At 48.4% G+C, this 13,753-nt stretch overlaps 1 protein-coding gene across 5 annotated transcripts in view; it reads left to right on the top strand.

Annotated features, from left to right (window-relative positions):
- Nucleotides 1-13,753, top strand: part of ptp4a3 (protein tyrosine phosphatase type IVA, member 3) — a 53,750-nt gene that overhangs the window by 26,808 nt on the left and 13,189 nt on the right. The window contains exon 1 of one of the 5 annotated variants that reach the window (XM_012964378.3): nucleotides 10,188-10,337. The exons of the other annotated variants lie outside the window; for them this stretch is intronic. The gene's annotated coding sequence lies outside the window, so the exon portion shown is untranslated. Of the gene's footprint in view, nucleotides 1-10,187; nucleotides 10,338-13,753 lie in introns of those variants that run through there. 5 annotated transcript variants of the gene reach the window in all.

Here is a 13,753-nt window from a genome sequence, read left to right as displayed (position 1 = left end):
TATAAAGTATAAGGCAGTACTATATTTTCATTATTTGGTGTTACTTTTCCTTTAATGTGTATTGAAAAGTCATAGCATGTAAAAATGCAGCTTGGGGTTACTTGGCCTTTGTTTCAGACAGTGGAAGCATGCATGTAGCAGGGCAGCATGGGAACAATTCGGTAGGACTGTCTGTGTATGTCACAAGCGTCCGGCAGAGAGGGGAAGTGCGGTCGGCCTAGACTCAAGGGGTTACGCTCCGTCTGGGCCTGGAACCCATCAGGGCAGATCTTGTGGAACATGAGAGCAGGAGGCGAGGAGCGAGCGCTGTGTGTTTTCGTATTTAGGGATTCTCACAGCTGCGCCTATTTATTTATTTGCCTTCCCTCGGGAAGATTTATTGATTCTTCTCCGAATCCAAGTCCAAAAAAAAGCCTCTTGACGTTAGTAAAACGTTTGAAAGTTCCCAGCTGCTGATAGGAAGGGAATCCCAGATCCCCAGCCAAAAAGGAGCGATGGGGGGGGGATGCGACTTCTACAGTCAGGGTCCCACTCCGGCTCCGGCAAAACTGCGGCAGCGGGATTCGAGGAAAGTATTGTGGCTGCGAGCTGCCATTGGATGGAGGGTATGTGCGGCTACCGTGGGCACCTATCAGGTATTCTTTTATTAAAGGGGAAACTGTCACCATAAGAAATAATTCCAAATCCTTTTCTATCATGTTAGATGAGCAAAATAAACTTTACTTACGCTGTATAAAGTATTTATATTTGTTTCCCTTCAGTTTTGGAGTTTACAGTCGCAGCCAGCAGGCCGGCGCCATTTTGTAACTACTGTTATTAAGGCAAAGCTTTGTATCCCCCCCAAATCTTATGCATTTGGCATCTAGGTGATATCTAGGAAGTGCCGAATGGAAAGTTAAGTAATTGTTATTAAAAATCTGAGCTGTCAATCATATTGCCTGCCCCGCCTCTATGCCTGCGGCATAGAGGCAGGGCAGGCAATATGATTGACAGCTCAGATTTTTAAATACATTTATAACAGGTATGGATCATTTAATTAAAATCTATATATATCTGTCTATCTATCATATAGATAGATATAGATATATATATATATATCTATATATATATATATATATATATATATATATATATATATCTATATCTATATCTATCTATTAGTGCTGGGCGGTATACCGGTAAAAACCGATCACCGGTGTTTTTTTTGACATACCCCCATACCGGTGTGCTTGAATACTTCCGGGTGCGCACGTGACGTCAGCGCGCACACTCTACAAAAGCGCCATCGCATTCAGAGTCGGATACCAATGTGAGCTGTCGGGGGTGGGGGTGCCTGGCAAGTAATTATATTTTATGTGAAGGGGATGGGGGGTGTTATTTATGTGAAGGGGATGGGGGGGTTATACTTATGTGAAGGGGATGGGGTTGTGTTTGGGGGGTTGTGATGGGGTGGGGTGGGGGGTTATATTTATGTGAAGGGGATGGGGGCTGTTTGGGGTGGGGTGGGGGGGGTGTGCGGATGGGGGGGTGTTTGGGGTGGGGGGGTGTGTGCGGATGGTGGGTGTTTGGGGTGGGTTGGGGGGGAGTGTGCGGATGGGGGGGTGTTTGGGGTGGGGTTGGGGGGGTGTGCGGATGGGGGGGTGTTTGGGGTGGCGTGGTGTGTGCGGATGGGGGGGTGTTTGGGTGGGGTTGGGGGGTGTGTGCGGATGGGGGGTGTTTGGGGTGGGGGGTGCGTGCGGATGGGGGGGTGGGGGGGCTGCGTGCGGATGGGGGGGTGTTTGGGGTGGTGACCTAATCATGCATGGGGAAAAAAAAATACCGTCAAATACCGTGATACCGATATAATTTTGAAAAATACCGTGATATAAATTTTTGGTGATACCGCCCAGCACTACTATCTATCTATCTATATATATAGATATATATAGATATATATAGATAGATGGATAGAGAGATATAGATAGATATAGATATATAGATGATATAGAGAGATAGAGAGAGGGATAGATGGATATATAGAGATATAGATAGAGAGATATAGATATATAGATGATATAGATAGATAGATGGATAGAGATATAGATATATTGATGATATAGATATAGCTAGAGAGATAGATATATAGATATAGATATATATAATCATTAAAACTACAGCTAGTAACTATTCTTTTTGCTTTGGTATTTAGTGGACTTGGGGAGGGGTGTGGCCTTCATTAAAGGGGAACTCTTCCAGCACTTTTTCCCCCCCATTTAATTCTGAGCATGATTACTAGGCATATGTTTCCCATCCCGCTGTACGGGGGGCAGGCTTCCAGCTTGGGAAAGCCAAGTAATTAGCTCATTTCCATCAGAGGTCGCTGGTTCAATAGGGGCTTAAGGGAAGGAGCGACCATGGCAGCCCCCACTTACACACATAGTAAATAAGGACCAATCAATATAACTCCTATTTTTATAAATAGGGATTGTCTCCCCTTTAGGGACAAATGTGGGCACCGTACAGGGGACACGGTAGCACCAAGCCACATGATTGGGGGATTTCAGGGAAAGAGAGCAGAGTGCTTTCTGGGAAACACGGGGTTTATTTGCTACTGACCTGCCAGTCTCTCCTTGAACCTGACCTCCCCTTCCCACGCTGTCAGATAACAAATCAGATCTGAAGCTGCCATATTGACATTCACAGCCCTGACCGATTAGGGTCCCTTTCATTAGGGCGACCTACCTGCTGTCTGCTCTCTCACCTACTCTGCACTCCGTGTAGCAATGCCCAGGAATGTGTGTGGGAGAAGCACAGCGATGCTCACATGTTGGATGTTTAAAGGGAAAACTAATTTTAGGGGGCTGTTCCTGCTGAATTGTGCTTAGTACAGGGGAATCCCTTTGCTGCCATAGTTTTATGGTATCTCTCTGTACAGGCTATGAGCAAACTTAGGGGGCTGTTCCTGCTGAATTGTGCTTAGTACAGGGGAATCCCTATGTGCCATAGTTTTATGGTATCTCTCTGTACAGGCTATGAGCAAACTTAGGGGGCTGTTCCTGCTGAATTGTGCTTAGTACAGGGGAATCCCTATGTGCCATAGTTTTATGGTATCTCTCTGTACAGGCTATGAGCAAACTTAGGGGGCTGTTCCTGCTGAATTGTGCTTAGTACAGGGGAATCCCTATGTGCCATAGTTTTATGGTATCTCTCTGTACAGGCTATGAGCAAACTTAGGGGGCTGTTCCTGCTGAATTGTGCTTAGTACAGGGGAATCCCTATGTGCCATAGTTTTATGGTATCTCTCTGTACAGGCTATGAGCAAACTTAGGGGGCTGTTCCTGCTGAATTGTGCTTAGTACAGGGAAACCCCTATGCTGCCATAGCTTTATGGTATCTCTCTTTAAAGTGGGGGTTTAAATAAAGTTCTAATTATAAGCAGTGTCGTTATACCTTCCTAGTAACTAGAGGTTAGGAAAATGAAAGGAAAAGAGAAAATAACATATTTGTTTATTTTATGAAATACGCACTTCCCAGTGCAACTACACATATTTATCTATAGAGGGCACAATAGTGACTTTATGGGAGGGAATATAAGTGCAATAGTAGGAATGTCAGTTTCAGGAGTTCTGTTGGATTCCACTGAAAAGGGAGGAGGCAGAGATACTGGGGCAATAAGAGAATCGGGCCCTGGGGCCCCCTTAAGGGGCCCTGGCCAATGTAAATGTAAATCATCCCGGGCGTTCGAGGTCCTTAATACACTAATGTTGTGCCATGTGCCATTTTTTTGTTGCAAAACCGCAAAAAGTAACGTGTAGGCCTTTCCACTGGCGGTCCCTTTTATTGCCGGTGTAATTGCTTTTTGGGGAGATTAGTCGCCCGTAGTAGCTGAGATTTATCGCTGCGACTTATCTCTCCGTGGGACATTACCCTTAATCAGTCTGGCCCTCTGGAACACCTGCAAACTGCTTCTGTTGGGCCTAGCCCAGTTCTGTCATACCATGTGACATGCAAACTAAAGGCTGAACTCCACAGGTATGAGACTGCTGCGTGTAAATAACTTGGTACCGGTCCTTCCACTTACCCTTTATTCTAGATGATTGGTTACAATTGTTGTCCCGTTTGCTTATCCATCATATTTAAACACTACCTTGTTGTTTCTGCTGCTTTATATATCATTGCCCCTTCTAACTAGACCAGTGTATGACTGTAAAGTTTTATACAGATAGCTAGAATCTCAGCCATAAAGCAGGGCAGGACTGCTGCTTACAATGGGGGGATCAGATAGGATCTGTGCCACTGTGACAGAATGCTCTGTTATACAGATAGCTAGAATCTCAGCCATAAAGCAGGGCAGGACTGCTGCTTACAATGGGGGGATCAGATAGGATCTGTGCCACTGTGACAGAATGCTCTGTTATACAGATAGCTAGAATCTCAGCCATAAAGCAGGGCAGGACTGCTGCTTACAATGGGGGGATCAGATAGGATCTGTGCCACTGTGACAGAATGCTCTGTTATACAGATAGCTAGAATCTCAGGCATAAAGCAGGGCAGGACTGCTGCTAACAATGGGGGGATCAGATAGGATCTGTGCCACTGTGACAGAATGCTCTGTTATACAGATAGCTAGAATCTCAGCCATAAAGCAGGGCAGGACTGCTGCTTACAATGGGGGGATCAGATAGGATCTGTGCCACTGTGACAGAATGCTCTGTTATACAGATAGCTAGAATCTCAGCCATAAAGCAGGGCAGGACTGCTGCTTACAATGGGGGGATCAGATAGGATCTGTGCCACTGTGACAGAATGCTCTGTTATACAGATAGCTAGAATCTCAGCCATAAAGCAGGGCAGGACTGCTGCTTACAATGGGGGGATCAGATAGGATCTGTGCCACTGTGACAGAATGCTCTGTTATACAGATAGCTAGAATCTCAGCCATAAAGCAGGGCAGGACTGCTGCTTACAATGGGGGGATCAGATAGGATCTGTGCCACTGTGACAGAATGCTCTGTTATACAGATAGCTAGAATCTCAGCCATAAAGCAGGGCAGGACTGCTGCTTACAATGGGGGGGATCAGATAGGATCTGTGCCACTGTGACAGAATGCTCTGTTATACAGGTAGCTAGAATCTCAGCCATAAAGCAGGGCAGGACTGCTGCTTACAATGGGGGGATCAGATAGGATCTGTGCCACTGTGACAGAATGCTCTGTTATACAGATAGCTAGAATCTCAGCCATAAAGCAGGGCAGGACTGCTGCTTACAATGGGGGGATCAGATAGGATCTGTGCCACTGTGACAGAATGCTCTGTTATACAGGTAGAATCTCATAATATTGTTTAGGCTTATATCAATAATAATAATGCACCTAGTGCCCAGCGGTACCCTACACCCTCACTGGCCCAGGCTGGCAGGCTATTCCCCGGTATGAGCCTATACAGGATTGTGCCCATATCTGTGTTGCAGTCGGTGCCGGGCACAATCGCTGCGGGTCGGGAGGTGAGGGCTGAAGTTCAGCCACCTTGTCGTTGTTGTTGTTATTGTTTACTCCACCTGTGAATGTTTCTTCCCTCCAGCTCTGGAACTTGATACCAACTAATTGGCTTGTACTTTTGGAGAAACAACAAGCAAGCAAACTTTAATAAACCAAAACATGGTTACTAGTGCCATAGCAACCTGAGCGCTGTTGACACCATGTGCCGTGGGATATGATGGAGCGGGTAAGCGGTGGCCTCTCTGCACAATTAACTCTTGGCGAGCCCCGTGCTGCCTCCGCTGTGCATGGATATAGGGTACTGGCAGGGCGTGGGGCCAGTGTTTCCCCATATACAGCTGGGGGGCCGCAGATGTGCTGCGCCTGAAGACCTGTTTAACCTGGCACCGCCAGCTCTTTGCCCAGAGTATAGAGAGGTTTGGGTAAGCGGGGCCCCTAAAGGCTGCCATTTCCTGACCTTGCCATTTGGTGGTCTTATAATATCAGTCTTTCATGTTGGGCACATATCGTCCAATCCAGGCCCATGCAGGTCTCTAGATGATTGGTTGCTAAGGGTTACTGGTCAGGGTCAGTTTTTGTTAGTTCATGTCGGACATGTTTGTGGGCAACTGTAGTAGTGGGGGTTGCCCTATCTGTGGGGGGTAGATAACTCCATAGCCATGATCCAAGTGCCACATCCTACTAAACTGCCCCCTTAGCCAAAATCTAGATGCTGCATCCCAATAGCTTGCTCCTCCTAGCCACATTCTGGGTGCTGCACCCCACTGGATTGCTCCCTTAGCCACATTCTGGGTGCTGCACCCCACTGGATTGCTCCCTTAGCCACATTCTGGGTGCTGCACCCCACTGGATTGCTCCCTTAGCCACATTCTGGGTGCTGCATCCCACTGGATTGCTCCCTTAGCCACATTCTGGGTGCTGCACCCCACTGGATCGCTCCCTTAGTCACATTCTGGGTGCTGCACCCCACTGGATCGCTCCGTTAGCCACATTCTGGGTGCTGCACACCACTTGATTGCCCCCTTAGCCACATTATGGGTGCTGCACCCCACTGGATCGCTCCCTTAGCCACATTCTGGGTGCTGCACCCCACTGGATCGCTCCGTTAGCCACATTCTGGGTGCTGCACACCACTTGATTGCCCCCTTAGCCACATTATGGGTGCTGCTTCTGGGGGCTGAAACCCACTAGATTGCTCCCCCCGAGCTGCATCTTCCTGATTCGACCCCTCAGGGCCACTGTAAGGTACCAGAAGGCACTGGGCAATATTTGATTGTTGGGCCCCCGCTGCCCCAAGTCATTTTTTCCAGAATAACCCTCACTCACTTGAAGTTCAATATAGGGAGGCAGTGAAGAAATTGTCTGCCCTTAATAAAATAGACCTGATCTGAAGGTGTGCCGCTCTGGGGCAACAGCTCTGGGAGCAGCAAAAAGACAAAATTGAGCTAGTGGGCCCCCTATCCTGCTGGGCCCTGAGCAAATGCCCCTTTTGCCCATTAGACCAAGGACCACATCAATAGCCGATGGAAAACCTGCCTTATCTGGGCAATTTTAGGCCAGATATCACTTCGGTAGGCCTGTTGGGGGGACCCAAATCAGCAGCTAAAGTCTGCCCATGTATGGCCACCTTTAGCCATAATCAGTCTACAGAATCCCACTAGTTTCCTCCTCCTAGTCACATTGTGGCTGGGGGGCAACCTAGTGGTGGTCAGTACCTTAAGGGCAAGGGGTATATCTAGTGGGATGCAGCAGCCACAATGTCACTGGGGGGGCAACCTAGTGGTGCTCAGTACCTTAAGGCTAAGGGGAATATCTAGTGGGATGCAGCAGCCAGAATGTCACTGGGGGGCAACCTAGTGGTGCTCAGTACCTTAAGGCTAAGGGGTATATCTAGTGGGATGCAGCAGCCAGAATGTCACTGGGGGGCAACCTAGTGGTGCTCAGTACCTTACGGCTAAGGGGTATATCTAGTGGGATGCAGCAGCCAGAATGTCACTGGGGGGCAACCTAGTGGTGCTCAGTACCTTAAGGCCAAAGGGGTATATCTAGTGGGATGCAGCAGCCAGAATGTCACTGGGGGGCAACCTAGTGGTGCTCAGTACCTTAAGGCTAAGGGGTATATCTAGTGGGATGCAGCAGCCAGAATGTCACTGGGGGGCAACCTAGTGGTGCTCAGTACCTTACGGCTAAGGGGTATATCTAGTGGGATGCAGCAGCCAGAATGTCACTGGGGGGCAACCTAGTGGTGCTCAGTACCTTAAGGCCAAAGGGGTATATCTAGTGGGATGCAGCAGCCAGAATGTCACTGGGGGCAACCTAGTGGTGCTCAGTACCTTAAGGCCAAAGGGGTATATCTAGTGGGATGCAGCAGCCAGAATGTCACTGGGGGGCAACCTAGTGGTGCTCAGTACCTTAAGGCCAAAGGGGTATATCTAGTGGGATGTAGCAGCCAGAATGTCACTGGGGGGCAACCTAGTGGTGCTCAGTACCTTAAGGCTAAGGGGAATATCTAGTGGGATGTAGCAGCCAGAATGAGGCTCGGGGGCAACCTAGTGGTGCTCAGTACCTTACGGCTACAGGGTATATCTAGTGGGATGCAGCAGCCAGAATGTCACTGGGGGCAACCTAGTGGTGCTCAGTACCTTACGGCTAAGGGGTATATCTAGTGGGATGCAGCAGCCAGAATGTGGCTGGGGGGCAACCTAGTGGTGCTCAGTACCTTAAGGCCAAAGGGGTATATCTAGTGGGATGCAGCAGCCAGAATGTCACTGGGGGCAACCTAGTGGTGCTCAGTACCTTACGGCTAAGGGGAATATCTAGTGGGATGCAGCAGCCAGAATGAGGCTGGGGGGCAACCTAGTGGTGCTCAGTACCTTAAGGCCAAAGGGGTATATCTAGTGGGATGCAGCAGCCAGAATGTGGCTGGGGGGCAACCTAGTGGTGCTCAGTACCTTACGGCTAAGGGGTATATCTAGTGGGATGCAGCAGCCAGAATGTGGCTGGGGGGCAACCTAGTGGTGCTCAGTACCTTAAGGCCAAAGGGGTATATCTAGTGGGATGCAGCAGCCAGAATGTCACTGGGGGGCAACCTAGTGGTGCTCAGTACCTTACGGCTAAGGGGAATATCTAGTGGGATGCAGCAGCCAGAATGAGGCTGGGGGGCAACCTAGTGGTGCTCAGTACCTTAAGGCCAAAGGGGTATATCTAGTGGGATGCAGCAGCCAGAATGTGGCTGGGGGGCAACCTAGTGGTGCTCAGTACCTTACGGCTAAGGGGTATATCTAGTGGGATGCAGCAGCCAGAATGTGGCTGGGGGGCAACCTAGTGGTGCTCAGTACCTTACGGCTAAGGGGTATATCTAGTGGGATGCAGCAGCCAGAATGTGGCTGGGGGGCAACCTAGTGGTGCTCAGTACATTAAGGCTAAGGGGTCTATCTAGTGGGTTGTGGCGCCTACATTCTGGCTCCTGCATCCCACTAGATTGTCCCTTAAGGTACTGAACCCCACTAGTATTGCCCCCCAGCCCTGTACATCTTTGCCTGCACACTAGTATAAGAGGCTTCTGTTGCTGTTATGCCACATTGGGCTGACAGTAATGCTAAATACCTCAGGTTAGGTACCCGGGGGTATATTCACAGCTGTGTGAGGTGCGGCTCGGCGCATTCCATAGGTGCGGCCACTAAAGGCCACCAGGCGAGCCCTGTGCCTAACTGATTCATGCACCCTGGGTAAATGGTGTGACCATCTGACCAGGCCAATTCTAAGCAACATTTCAATTAGTCTTCATTATTTGTTTGTCATAGTTTTTGAATTATTTGCCTACTTCTCCTAAAGCTGGCCATACACAATAAGATCCTCTCGCTTGTCAAAGTCGCCAAGTGAGCGGATTTTCTCCCGATATCCCCACCTATGGGTGGCCAATATCAGGCTAATTTGATCTAATTAGAATGGCAGGGATAAGGGCCGTTGGTTCAGACGAACCGATGTGGTCTCCGATCCAACAGAAAAATCAAACCTGCCCGGGCAGATGTCAGTTGGCAGGTCTGTCGTTCGTGCCCATACACAGGCAGATAAGCTGTCGGATCAGTCTAAAGAACCCTTATCAGCAGCTAGAATCACCCCGTGTCTGGCCAGCTTATATCTATGCAGCTTTTAAGCGGGGGTCACTGACCCCTGAGCCAAAAAACTATTGCTCTGCCAAACTACAGTTTAATTGTTATTGCTACTTTATATATAACTTATTTTTCAGTTCCGCTCATCTCCTATTCGTATATCGGTCTTTCATTCAAACCACACCCTGGTTACTAAGGTAATTTGGATCCTAGCAACCAAATAGCTGCTGAAACTCCAAGCTGGAGGGCTGCTACATTGTTTAGAAGCTCCCCAAAAAAGTTTTTCCCCGACCCTTCCTTGCCGCACCTACTGTACCCGATGAAGGCTTAATATTTATTTCTGCTCTTGTGCAGTAGGAAATTCCCTTTAATTTCTATGGAAGTTTCCAAACACAATACAAATAGTTGTCATTCCTCTGGTACTATGGTGCATACCGGCCATATGAATGCGCTTTCTGTCACGCCGCGAGCCTGCTGCTGTCGGCACAATTCTCTCTGACTCACAGCCGCCCCGGCCACAAACCTGGATCAGCTCCGAGGAGGAGGAAGAAAATCTTATTTGTATACGGCTTAGTTACCCTAAGAGTATTAGAAGGGAATTGTTTGTGCCATTAGCAGCCGGTGTTGCCTGTATCATGTGCTCAGGGAAAGCAGCCGTGACTGGTTCCAAGTGGAGGGTATTATTGGGGTCAGGAATCCGCTGCCATTCGCTCTGGGCTCCTCTCGGCTAACGAGGCACCGTGGGAAGGTAAGCGAGGGTGATGGGAAAGCTTATATATATTCAGTGTTGTAGATTGAACCCCATTCACATAATAGGAACTAGTTACAGTGAGAGGAGAAATAGATGGGTGGCACAGGGGTTCCGAGATGCCAAGGGGTTCATTGGCTCCTGATTCAATTAACCCTATTATGTGTATGTGATAGGGATTAGCCTGTAAGGCACAGCGAATAAGCAAATCCGCTCCTCTGTGTAGCTGCTGTGGCAGTGTTGGCTTGCTATTGGCTTTAAACTAAGCTAAGGGGGCCCAGCCTGAGGGCCAGTTAGGGGGGAATTTGGGGTGAGTGTTTATTTGTGCCCTGGGTACCCCTGGAACTATAGCGGGGTGACTGTTACCCCAATGTTTCTATATATCTGTAACCTTGTTATGGGCTAAGGGGGCCCAGCCTGAAGGCCAGTTAGGGGGAGATTTGGGGTGAGTGCTTATTTGTGCCCTGGGTACCCCTGGAACTATAGCAGGGTGACTGTTACCCCAATGTTTCTATATATCTGTAACCTTGTTATGGGCTAAGGGGGCCCAGCCTGAAGGCCAGTTAGGGGGAGATTTGGGGTGAGTGCTTATTTGTGCCCTGGGTACCCCTGGAACTATAGCAGGGTGACTGTTACCCCAATGTTTCTATATATCTGTAACCTTGTTATGGGCTAAGGGGGCCCAGCCTGAGGGCCAGTTAGGGGGGGATTTGGGGTGAGTGTTTATTTGTGCCCTGGGTACCCCTGGAACTATAGCGGGGTGACTGTTACCCCAATGTTTCTATATATCTGTAACCTTGTTATGGGCTAAGGGGGCCCAGCCTGAAGGCCAGTTAGGGGGAGATTTGGGGTGAGTGCTTATTTGTGCCCTGGGTACCCCTGGAACTATTGCAGGGTGACTGTTACCCCAATGTTTCTATATATCTGTAACCTTGTTATGGGCTAAGGGGGCCCAGCCTGAAGGCCAGTTAGGGGGGATTTGGGGTGAGTGTTTATTTGTGCCCTGGGTACCCCTGGAACTATTGCGGGGTGACTGTTACCCCAATGTTTCTATATATCTGTAACCTTGTTATGGGCTAAGGGGGCCCAGCCTGAAGGCCAGTTAGGGGGGATTTGGGGTGAGTGTTTATTTGTGCCCTGGGTACCCCTGGAACTATAGCAGGGTGACTGTTACCCCAATGTTTCTATATATCTGTAACCTTGTTATGGGCTAAGGGGGCCCAGCCTGAAGGCCAGTTAGGGGGGGATTTGGGGTGAGTGCTTATTTGTGCCCTGGGTACCCCTGGAACTATAGCGGGTTGACTGTTACCCCAATGTTTCTATATATCTGTAACCTTGTTATGGGCTAAGGGGGCCCAGCCTGAGGGCCAGTTAGGGGGGTATTTGGGGTGAGTGCTTATTTGTGCCCTGGGTACCCCTGGAACTATAGCAGAGGGACTGTTACCCCAATGTTTCTATATATCTGTAACCTTGTTATGGGCTAAGGGGGCCCAGCCTGAAGGCCAGTTAGGGGGGGATTTGGGGTGAGTGTTTATTTGTGCCCTGGGTACCCCTGGAACTATAGCAGGGTGACTGTTACCCCAATGTTTCTATATATCTGTAACCTTGTTATGGGCTAAGGGGGCCCAGCCTGAAGGCCAGTTAGGGGGGGATTTGGGGTGAGTGTTTATTTGTGCCCTGGGTACCCCTGGAACTATAGCAGGGTGACTGTTACCCCAATATTTCTATATACCTGTAACCTTGTTAAATACCTTTTTTAACTTAAAACCAGTGCAAGGTGCTTGTGTTTCCAGAGATCTTGTCCTAAACCATTTACCTGCTTCCCCATATCACTGCCCCGCTCTGGGCACTGGGAGAAGTCAGGCTTAATGGCATATTTTGTTGGTGTTGAGTAACATAATACTTTGGTAACATATCTGGGATTATAATCACATTCTTTTTCTAAAAAAATCTTGAAACTTTAAGGTATTTTCTTTAATGGCTTGTCTACACTGGGGGGGAAATACCGATATACTTCCGCCCGACATGGATCGTGCTGTATTATTATTTACCAAGCCAGATCCCTGCAGTCACGGGCAGTGCCAGTGTGTAGCAGGGCACAGTACCAGCCAATTTGGATCATGTGCCTCGCAGTAAAGCCAATAAGTGCTGGGGGGCATTATATTTTAACTATATGATTTGTAGGCTTTGAATTGCTATGTTTGTTCAAATAAATACACATTTGAACTGACTGGGAAATCGAGAATGGATCATTCTACATGACTATGGTTGAATATGGATAGCTCATATGGTGAGGTGCCTTTGTAGACTGGCCAAGTTGGACACCTACAGCCTATAGTGGCCTCACCTTGTGGCAAATTGGAGCCATTGAGATGGGTAACAATGGTCCCTGATTGGACACCAAATGGAGCAACCATAGTTTTGGTAGTTTTGGCCCATGCCCAGGTAGACCAGCCAAGTTGGACACCTACAGCCCATAGTGGCCTCACCCTTTGGCAAATTGGAGTCATTGAGATGGGTAACAATGGTCCCTGATTGGACACCAAATGGAGACACCATATTTTTGGTAGTTTTGGCCTATGCCCAGGTAGACTGGCCAAGTTGGACACCTACAGCCCATAGTGGCCTCACCCTTTGGCAAATTGGAGCCATTGAGATGGGTAACAATGGTCCCTGGTCGGACACCAAATGGAGCGACCATAGTTTTGGTAGGTTTGGCCCATGCCCAGATGATGAAATAGCCACGTGTGCCCAGCCAGCTCTCCCTGCCCGGTTATGTACAGAGCGTTAGTCAGAGGTCATTGTGTTTGCAGCATAAAGGCCACGGTCTTGGCAAGTTCTTCTATCAGTCAGACAGGAAGGTCTTGTTATTGGTCTGTGCTCTGTTTTGTCAGGTTTGGCCTTGTTACCATTGGAAAATACCTAAACAAGCCCATGTTGCTCAGTAATAACCTTTCCGTGTTCCATCATCTGACTGTCAGATGCTAAACATGTGTCTGGGCAGTCGCAACCTAAAACAGGCTGCCATTCTTTGGGAATCATTCCGGGGCTAAAAACCAACTACTTTGGATGCCTTTAATTTAAAATCCTATTTATTTTTAGCAAGTTTATTTATTTATTAAAAGCAGCACCGTGAGTGCTGTAGATTAATAAGTGGCTCCATTTTATTTAATTTAATTTATATCCAATGGCTTGCACAAAAACTAACTGCAATATTGGGTGCCGAAGGGTAGCGCTACACACTAGAACTGCTTTCAGCTAACCTATTGTTTCTCCTACTCCCATGTAACTGGAGGAGTCCCAAGCCGGACTTGGATTTCTTACTATTGAGTGCTATTCTGATACCTACTGGGAGCTGCTATCTTGCTCCCTTCCCATTGTTCTGCTGATCGGCTGCTGGGAGGAGGGGGGGATAT

Source organism: Xenopus tropicalis, chromosome 6, assembly GCF_000004195.4.
Source record: "Xenopus tropicalis strain Nigerian chromosome 6, UCB_Xtro_10.0, whole genome shotgun sequence".
Taxonomy (NCBI): domain Eukaryota; kingdom Metazoa; phylum Chordata; class Amphibia; order Anura; family Pipidae; genus Xenopus; species Xenopus tropicalis.
Note: the sequence above shows the minus strand (reverse complement) of the source record. Positions and strands in the feature narration are given on the sequence as shown.